Here is a 10,350-nt window from a genome sequence, read left to right as displayed (position 1 = left end):
CGATGAATTAACTCGTAGTATTCAATACATTCCAAAGTTAAAAAAAGAACGAGATCGTATCTCGTTTCCTTTACACCGTTTAATTCTTCCAGGATGAACCAGACGAGGAGCAGAAGGTGAACGATGGACGTAGAAGCACGGATAGAGAAAGAGCAGAGGAGAAACGGTCTCGTAACGCTTTCTACGGCTCCGATCCGTTGAATATTCGTGCAGCACGAAACGGGATGCAATTGCCACGCGCAAAAGCGGGCGAAGCTTATTACCTGCGAGGCCGATACGCAATGCAGCGAAGGTGCAGTGGCATTTAACGTGTCTCTCCGCGCTCGGTTCAGCGTGGCGCGCGTGCGAAACAGCTGCGTTTCACGCGCGGAAAAAAAGAAACGCGTTCGAAAAATTCACGCCTAGCGCGCGAGAGTACCGCTTGATTAGTACGATAATGTATGATAAGCAGGTTGATTCTCTCTGCCGCGAGATCGATTTCGAACTGACCAGAGCGATTGCAGAAATTCGAATCTGACTAAATGTCAGATTTCTTTCCTCCAACGAAGGAGGTTCTTCCCCTCCGGGTTCGATACATTGGTAAATATTAATCGACGATATTAATCAACACTTTCTACCCGCAGTTTTGCACGCGCTCGAACGCTACTATCGACGGGATGCACGCGGGTTAAGTATGACACTGGTTAATTGCGTTCTCTGCGAAAAAGTCGCGACGCGGAAAAATTTGATCTTTTGGTCAGGCAGATTTCTTTGGACACCGGTTATATAACCTCTCGCTGTTTTGTTCGGGGAGAATGTTAAAAAGTTAGCGGGAGAAGAAGTAATCGTAGTTGGTAATGGCATTAAAATAGGATTATTTATTAGCTTGCGTAATAATGCAAATAATGATGTGGTAAAGTACAAATATAGCTGACGAGTTGAATATAGAAAAGTTTGAAATTTCTCCTTTGATTACGTCTCTGTACTCTTGTTAATTTGAAATTAATTTTTTTTTTCTTAATTTAACGAGTGAACATACCGTAAGGACTGATTTTAATTGAATCGATTGAATTCGGTTGTTCGAGCTCGATTAATTAATTTTCTATAATTATCGTGTCACCAGGTTCTTCCCCAAGAAAAGCGTTTATCGATCGATTGTCACTTGCATTCTATATAGGCAGCTATGTTGTGTGTGATAATTGTTTTTCCGCTCGTTAATTCATCGCAGCGGGTATTTGTGATTAAAATAAATCGATTGATAGGTGTTAGCGAATTTTTTTTATTCCACTTTATCTTATATTATACAATTGGAGGGTAGGGAATCATCAGTGTTTCGATTAAATGTTTTATATCTCCTATCTCTCCGGTTATACATCTTCCAGTGGCGTGATTCCTTGGTAGCTTGTTTTGCCACTTAAACGCTTTTCGATAAAGAGATAAGTACACTGGCAGCTTTTTAAGAATGCAAAATTTCCGTAAAATATTAAGTACAGATTTCTTCAAAATGTTATTAACATAATACGTTTCGCGTATCTGTAAAAATGAATCGAACAGTAAATTAAGATACCCTCGATATTCCATTTTTATTACTGCAATAAATATGAGAAAATAATGCGGCACAATAGACCTCTTTCTTGCATTGATAAGAACTAAATTTCGATAAATAGAATCTCAAGTGTAATTACGTGATACGCTGTAATATAGCCGCGTACACTTTATAACTTGTAACGAGTTACAAAATGATAAACCGTTTCCTGTGCTTAATTGATAAAAAATTAGAAATAGATAAACCGAGTTTCATTTTTACCGGCAACTTCCAACACCTCGTATTTCCAATTGAAAATCTCCGTCGATACAGGTTTAAATGAATCCCGGTTAAATCGATAAGTATTCTTCGATAATGAATGGAAAATTTCTACAAGCGTGAAGAATGGATTTTCAAGACCTGCGCCGTCCACGCGTCGAGCGCTTCTGAACCGCGGCTGTTCTTCGCAACCACGTGAGTTTGCGATAGATTCGCAACGAGATCGTCGAACGTGCCTCGTATTTCGCGTTGCAGCGTACGTCGATAGGGTTAATCGGGTCGGATGTGTGATGTAGAACGGGTGAAAAATTAGTTGGCGAGAAAAGTGTCGCGTGGCGTGGCAACGTTCGCATTTTCCGCGTCGCCGGTGGCGCTGGTTTCGTCGTCGAAACGACGCGACGGAGGCCGGCAGCTTTCGGGCGATTTCGGGCAGACGTACGGTCGGCCTTCAGCGAGTGGTGGGGATGGTTACGCGGCGTTCGACTTGACTCGGGTGGGGCGCCATCACGCCGGGACGGAGCAGCACGAGATTCTCGCAGTGTCGAATCCCGCCGGTTGTCTCGTTCTTTTCGGAATCGTCGTCGATTTCCTTCCCTTCGTCATCTACGAGCTTATCCTACGGGCTCGCGTGTTATACGTGGCCGCGGTTAAATCGTCACCCGATTTCTCGTATTACTGCGTGTGTGTGCGCCGATCACCAACGTTTCACGGCCCGTCTGGCTCGATTTTCCTGTCTGCCCCGACGACCACGTGACACACACGGTTAGCCCGAGTCCGAGTTCCGATCAGTTACGTTGAAAGTGCGAGAGTTCCGAAGGTTTTTTCGCTGCACTACGACAAAGACATTTCTCAAGGCACGTTCGTTTCTCTGTTCGGTGGCTCTTGTGAATCGATCGATCATCGCCTTTTAACGTAGACGTCGCGCACGGGTGCTCGCTTCTCTTACGACCACGACGAAGACGAAGACGACGACACGAGAAAGAAGCGAGCAGTGACGACGAGGGGGTATCAGCTTTCATTCCCGAGCATTGTCATCGTTTCAATCATGGAGGAGGCGAATCGTAACGTTGAGAAACGGTTAATAGAAAAGGAGACGGAAGTGGGAATTCGCTCTGGGGAAGTGACAAAGAACGAGCCGGTACAGAGGAAGGAGACGACGAGCAGACCCGTCAATCCCGGCCAGGTTCTGCCTCTGATGCAGGTAAGCTTACGTAACTTTCAAGCACGTTTGTGTGCTGGCTCCGTGTGTCGTGCGACCACGATATTAGCCGTACGACGTGCGATCCGCACGCGCGATTTCGAGCGTGCGCTCGTGTCGTGGGTGTCATTAACCTAAAGGAGACAAAAAAAAGGTTGCGGGCGGAGGGCAAGGAACGTCGTTTCGACTATCGTTCGTACGTTCGATCGATTGCATCGAATCATGGCCGATACGGCGCTGATCCGTGACAAGGAACGTGGAGTAAAACTGACTACTGCTAACGACGTCAGTTGTATAAATTTCGTTCTACCGGTACAGTGCCGGCCGTCCGGCAACGATTTTCGTTGTAACTTGATCGATGTCAGTGTCGTTTCTAAAAGAAATAAAGAAAAAAACGCGACGTGTTCCAATGGACGAACCGTGTGTCGCGTTCGTGCCGGCTGTACCACTGTCGGTCGGTAAGACCAAGAATTGTTCATGGAAAGTGGTGAATTTATACGGAACGACACTTATTAAATTAGCATAACGGGTGTCCAGACGTGATCCAGGGTGTTGGCCAATCACTGCTCTGGAATGTGTTAATTTGCCGGTTTGCAACGAAAGGTGCTGTCGGACACGTGGTACTTTTTCTTTCTCTCTCTCTCGAACAGTTATTGCCACGGATCGTTGCGTGGTTTCTACGAAACTAAGAATATTGCAGTTTCATGCCCGCGTTCAGTTCTAATAAATTAATATTCGCAAAAACCAAGGTGGCAAACGTAATATCACCTTGACAAGTAAACTTTGGACATGGAAACGTTGCGTTTCGAGAGGTCGACTCGAATGTCGCGTTCGACTGTTTTCAAGTCGATAAAACAATGGCGTTATTAGCCGACTATGAAGCGTGCTTCCCTCCACGAACATTTTTAATGCTTCCACGCTCCCATTATATACACCCACATGACGAACCATTCTCTCGATTGTACTTTGCTCGAAGTGACGTCACTACAGCCAACCGTCTCGAATCCGAAGGATCATTTCCGGAGCAATGGCACGAGTATCGATTGGCCGACACGCCTGAGACAAGATGCGGATCGCGTAGGACGCGACATTGTTCTCCATCGATACCGAAATCTGCAAAATGCTCGACCGTTGCCACGATAAAGTAATTATGTGTCCGGTGGAGAATTTTAATGGGATCGCGATACCTCCATGACATCGAGTGAGTTACAACGGTGCCGCAAAAAGAAACTACTATGTTCGTGCAAGAGATACTATGATTTCACGTTCGGTCTACGAGCCGCGCTAGTGTCGGTTGTTTACGACGTTACGAATAATTTTCTTAGCAAATTGACGAATCGTGTACGTGTTCGAACTGGATAACAGCGTAACGAAAGATTCAGCCGTTTTTATACGTAATATTGTTTTTCACCGCTGTCGATTTCACAATTCGAGTTCACAGTTGTGAATCAGTGAAGATAATATCGCGATACGTACCCTCCATCGAAAATCTCTCGGTATTATCTTTCAATGTTACTTACGATTGTTTTTGCTCGCGATTGAATTCTACCATTTTTTTACTCGTTTCTCGGAAACAGTAATCTCATTTTCTAACGTGCAATTGGCTAAACGGTTTCACGTATACATACGGTTGTTTACATAGAGTCGTTCGAGAAGTTTTTTTGCTCGCTTACGCGGTACACAGACGACCGAGCACGAAGTCAAACAAACTTAACGTCTTTTGTATTATTGGAAACGAAATCATAACAACCAGCCAGAAACGGTCGCGTCTTTTTTGTAAACCTCATGTTATGTTCCCGGTGTACAAAGTACAGTTACGAAGAATATTCGAAGTACATAGAAGTAAAATCTAGTATAACGGTTATTATCTGTACATAATAATTGATAACCTTCCTTCTTGAAAAATGTCGTTCTCGTTATCTATTCTCAATGTTATTTCCTAACGACGAGCAACTTTTCGTACGATAACGATACTGCTCGATTATTCTTCATTACCGTCGCGAATTGCTTAATTATTCTAAATATTCGAAAACACCACGCTCTGCTCTGTTTATTGAAGTTAATGCGCATGGACTTTAGACCGCTGTGTACAGGGTGTCCGAAAATAAATAGCGATAGATATAAAGAAATAATACCATTTTCTTTCTTAATTTTATCATATTTAGGAGTGGATAGTTTTGAAATAATTCAAATTAAATTTCTTCCTTACTTTTTTATTTTATTTTAGATAGATACAATTTTAAATAGATTTCTGAATTTTTCAGGATATCAAAATTCTCCGTGATTTTTCTTATCTCGTGTATGGGACATATTTGCAAACTAATATTCCTGTTTCCGAATAATCGACGTATCTCAGATTTTATCTGTTTTATTATCTGCCATCTGTGAACTTGACTTTTTCAACCTTATTAATTTATTTATGCTTCACGGTACCCAAACGAAAGCGAACCACGCGAGGTAAAAATAAAGTAACGATCTTCTAATAATGTTGAGATCAGTGTCGATCGATATTTTACGTTTTATTTTTCCATTATTTCACACGTGCCTCGTTCGTTCAATTTTTTCTTTAAAATTTAATTAACTCGTGTCGAGGCCGAAGAAACTTTTGTACCAAAGAAACAGCGGAATGCCAGGAATCGTTCCGCGAATCGGCTAAATCTACTCACGTTTCGTATATACAAATCCACTTGTCAGACATTCAGCCTCGTTTGTTTACCTGATGTACAAGAAGGTCGTGTTCGATGTGGCCCAGTGTCGCGGTAGCTAAACGAGGGTCGCTAACGGTATTACACTCTCTTCCTCTCTATCCCCTTCTTCCTACTAAAATAGAATTTTAGAGTTCACATGTACCTACCTCGTGAGAACAATTCTCGTTAGCGAGTGTACACACATTAGATCGTAAAATTTCCGAGTTTCCGCGGAATCTTCTCACTGCAGTCAAATTGCTCAATTATTCTCCCATTTCGAACAATTTCCTTAACAATATTTCATTCGCGACTTCGTACGAAAAACTAAACAAATCTGTAATTTCCTTCATGGTTAAATTGATAAATTCGAATTGAACAATTCTAAATGAACCCCGCCGATGAATTTACGTTACATGAAGTTGTAGACGGCACAATACAGTCGAACCTCGGTAACTCGAACCTAACCTCAAAAGAAGAGGTGAAATCTTCGAGTTACAGAAGTTTCGTGCGAAGGTTAATAATTTTTCAATTGCAACGACGTAAAGAAAGGAAAATTCAATTATTCGATTGTTACACATGTTACAAGGGAGTTGAAAGAAAGAAAGGAGACCGTATCGATTTCTGATACATACAGTCGGTCACTAAAAAATTCTGACACTATTTAGATTATTGTAACTTTTTCAAAATTGGACCAAACGACTTGAGCTTTTCCCAGAAGTTAGAGGGATCGGTGTACTAAGTAACGCGTGCAAAAAATTTTGAAAAAATTACAAATTGCACTTTTTACAACTTTTTTATCTCAGTTGGTAATGTAAATTTCCCACTTGCAGAGCTATTCCGAACTCGAGTTACAGAGCATGTGGCGAATAACTCTAAGTCATATTTCGACTCGGAGATTTTCACAGCGTGCCAGAATTGAACGAACAAAGATGTAATCTTAATAGAAGTCTCTCAGTTATCGAATCTCACCACACGCACACGAAAGAACAACACCAAGAAACGAAATTCACCTCGTTCGATTCGGCACCGATAATACATGTCAGATCGCTTGAATCACCGTGCCTCGCGATGAATATACGCGATGAATATGCAATGAAACGGCGGCTCGTCTCGAGCACCGAAGCGCGGTGCGTTTCAGTGGTTCGAAACGATACGCGTGAGATTCATAAATCCATTACGCGGTCGCGGCATTCTCGTTGAGAAGCTGAAACACACGCAGCCAGCTACCGTATTATAGATAGTAATTTAGGGGGTTCTCGAAGAACTTTGCGTCGTTCTTCTAATTTATCGTCGGCTCGAATGATTCCTTTCAATTGGCCAGAGGCCTGTGGATAACACAGACGCGCGCACAGTTACACACAGGAGGGGTTATAATTTCTCGCGAAACCGCTAAAATGATTTGTGCACGATTTGCCAGGGGGGGAAATCTATGTATTTATTCAGGGAGAACATCTGCCGCCACGAATGATTACTTAACCGATCGTATTCCACGCGTTCATCGCGCACTTATCGGCTTTTAATAATACCGTCTGCGAATATTCTCGCCGTAGCCCGCGCTCCTCTGAATCGTTGAATTAATTAACTCGGATGTTGTGACGACGCGCGGTCGGTACGAATTATGCAACCGGCACGCTCTGAAATGACATTTTTATTCTGGCGCCGTCGATGCGTTATATACTCGTTTTAGACGCTTGTTTCGAACGATTCGTCACGGTCTGAGAACTTATTTAACGATGAACAATCGTTCTCTGTAGGAGACGGACTCCCACTTTTGGCTAACTTAATCGCTGGTTCGACGGAAAAAAATTGTTTTTTCTTTTTATTTATAGGATCTTGCGTAATCTGTGACGTACGAAATTAATGTGACTCGGGGAGGAAACTGTAATTGTCCCTGCTGTTCTTTCTATTTTCCGCGGAATAATTTTTCTTGTCTGGAAAATTTCGAAAGTTCTCTATCGAACAGTTTTCCAGTGAATATGGAATGGAAAAGCTGGAACTGTAAATCCCACCTTTACGTCGTTCTTTATTTATTTCTTCATTCTTCCTATTTAAAAATGTGGAATTGGTTTAACAATACGTTGTGGGTGAAGGCGTGAATGTAGTGTGTTTGTCGAATCGTCTCGAGATTTGGAAAACGAGCGGATCATAGAGAGAAACAGGGAGTAAAGCAGTAGAACCGCGTTGTTATTGTTATCAGAGAGTGCGCGAGAATATTTGCGAGATATAATTTGTGTGTGTTTATAGTTATTATGAAATTATTGTTATAAAATATATTGCTACTGAACTTATTATCACGTGTTATACAACCACAAAAAAAATCATTTTTCCACGTGGAGCAACCCACTTTCACTCGACACAGAATACCAAAACCGAAACAATCTTAACATCCTCCGTACAGTACAAGTGACAGAAAAAAAGAAATTGTTTTTCTTTTCTCCTCACTCGTTGAAATCTCGAAACGCTAACAATCAACTACCCCGTTCGATCTGGTGTTACACGGCATTTAAGTTAATCACGCTCCGGACAATTTGCCTTCGCCCGGTCAATTAACGTATTGTCGTCGTTCGGCGCACGCGAGCTCAATCGTTTATCACCTATTACAAATCGTCGTTTGGTTCGTTTGAAAACCTGCCGAAAATTTCGTATACACGCGCATTCGTCGTTTGCCGCGGCGGCTGCAGGATGTTTAAAATTCGCTCGTGGTCGTTGCGTACCGGAAACACGAGACGGGACCGCGACACGTTCGCTCTCGTACATTATAAATTCAAATGGAAAGTCCTACTAGAAAAGTGTCACTATGCTAACCGGAAGTCGGCAACATCTTCTAGCGAAAGCCTGTTCGGTATTCTTTGCCTGATTACTCTATAATTGGCCACGTGAATACGGTAATGAGCAAGATTCGTCGACGAGACTTTGTCATTCCCTTCTTTCTTCCACGAACGCGTCGAGAAAAAGAGTAACGATTTTCTCGAGGATGCTGGGGAAAGGATTGAATTGAACAGATGACGAGTTACGGCTCGATAGGGAAGAGAGAAATTATTCTGAAATCAGAGACACGTCTTTCCATCGTTTCTAATCTTTAGGATCCTCTCGAGGAAGAATGCTGCTTCTGACGTTGTCGATAAGCTTCTCTCTTGTACTGAAAGAAGGGGCGAAAAATTGGAAACGAGATCACTTTTATCTCAAATTTAAGCGCCGCAGAATTATCGAAAGTCGCCAATTGTTCTCTCCCATGAGAACACCCCCGACACTTTTCCTACCGTTTCTTTCCCCCCGTTCACCGATCGTTTTGTCCTCAAGAAACGTTCGTTTTAATAGATCAGTTGCGTCAGTGGTCGATTCAGTCACTTTGTTCTAGCGTTGAAAAACTTTTTAAACCGCCCACGTGTAGGCATTCTTCGATACGGTTGCCCGTCGACATCGATAACCGGACTGATCTTTAAATAGAATAACGTTTTGTCACCGGCATCGGTGGGTCGGTGATCGTACGTGAAAGTAACGAGAATGAAGAAAAGGTTAAGCGAAAGGTAGAACCACTTTGGTCTACCTAAACGGCCGCGACTCGCCGTTTGCCGATTCAACGGGACTTTAAATGGAGTTCAGCCTTATCAAGCCGCGTGATTCCATGGCATAATCCGACGTCACACCGTGTCCGTTAATATCCACCATCTTTCTCTCTATCCTGTCACTCTTCTTTTCGTGTTTCACCTGCCTACCTAAAGTCTCGCCGTTTGCTCATCTTTGATAGACGTATCCGAAGTCTGAATCGTGTGGATCTTTATCGTCGTTAATTTCGATTTTTACGATGGGAAAGTCGCTGGGAAAATTCTCTTACCGTGGAATTATTCAATAGTTGCTGATACGGTAGATAAATCAACGAGATGCGAGGGTATAAAGGAAGTGAACACACATGGGAAACGAGAAAATTCGTGATCCTTTTTTTTTTTCACTTCGCGGCGTGTTTGAAATTTCCTTCAGAAATGAATTTTTATTTTTGTCGCGAAGGTGTCTTCAGCCTTTCGCAGACGTTTCGAGAAAATACCTCAAGACTCGATTTTATCCTGTCGTCAATGCATTCACTTTTAGTCACAGAGGGTTCATAAACGTCCCCTTAAGCTTCAGACGTACTTGCACCCTGTGGCTTGGCTCGTGCGCCACGTATACTACCACTAAATTTCGCTTTTACAACGTAGGCGTAATTAAAGTCACTCTGACTGGCTATAATAAACGGGGCAATAAATTATTAGGGTGGCCCTGCAAGGCGAAGGGCGTGCGACGTAAGAATACGATTTCTTCGTTAGGGGAGGGACCTGGTAGAACCACTCCGTCTCTACAACCCTGTGTTTCTTCGTTCACGAGGAGAAAAATTACCGTCGATCGCAATTTTACATTTTTACGAGAGGAACAGCGCAATATGAAATAGCACTGTAATTAAAAAAAAACTGGGACGTGTAAAATACAGTTAAATCTCCTTCGATCCCTAAGAAATTAGCCGAGCCTTAAAAAAATCCTCCGATTCACGTGTCGTTCTCTCGTTAAGATCCGTTTTTCTCACACACCCCGTACAGAACGCAGGAGAGCTATCCCGATTCTGTCCCACGGTTAATTAAGTCGCGATTCTCCGGTCGAACAGGCCGAAGATCGCCGGCCGAACGATTTGCTTATCCGCAGTGACATCATGA

The sequence above is a fragment of the Habropoda laboriosa genome, unplaced genomic scaffold, assembly GCF_001263275.1.
Source record: "Habropoda laboriosa isolate 0110345459 unplaced genomic scaffold, ASM126327v1 scaffold1577, whole genome shotgun sequence".
NCBI lineage: Eukaryota > Metazoa > Arthropoda > Insecta > Hymenoptera > Apidae > Habropoda > Habropoda laboriosa.
This window is presented reverse-complemented; position numbering follows the sequence as displayed.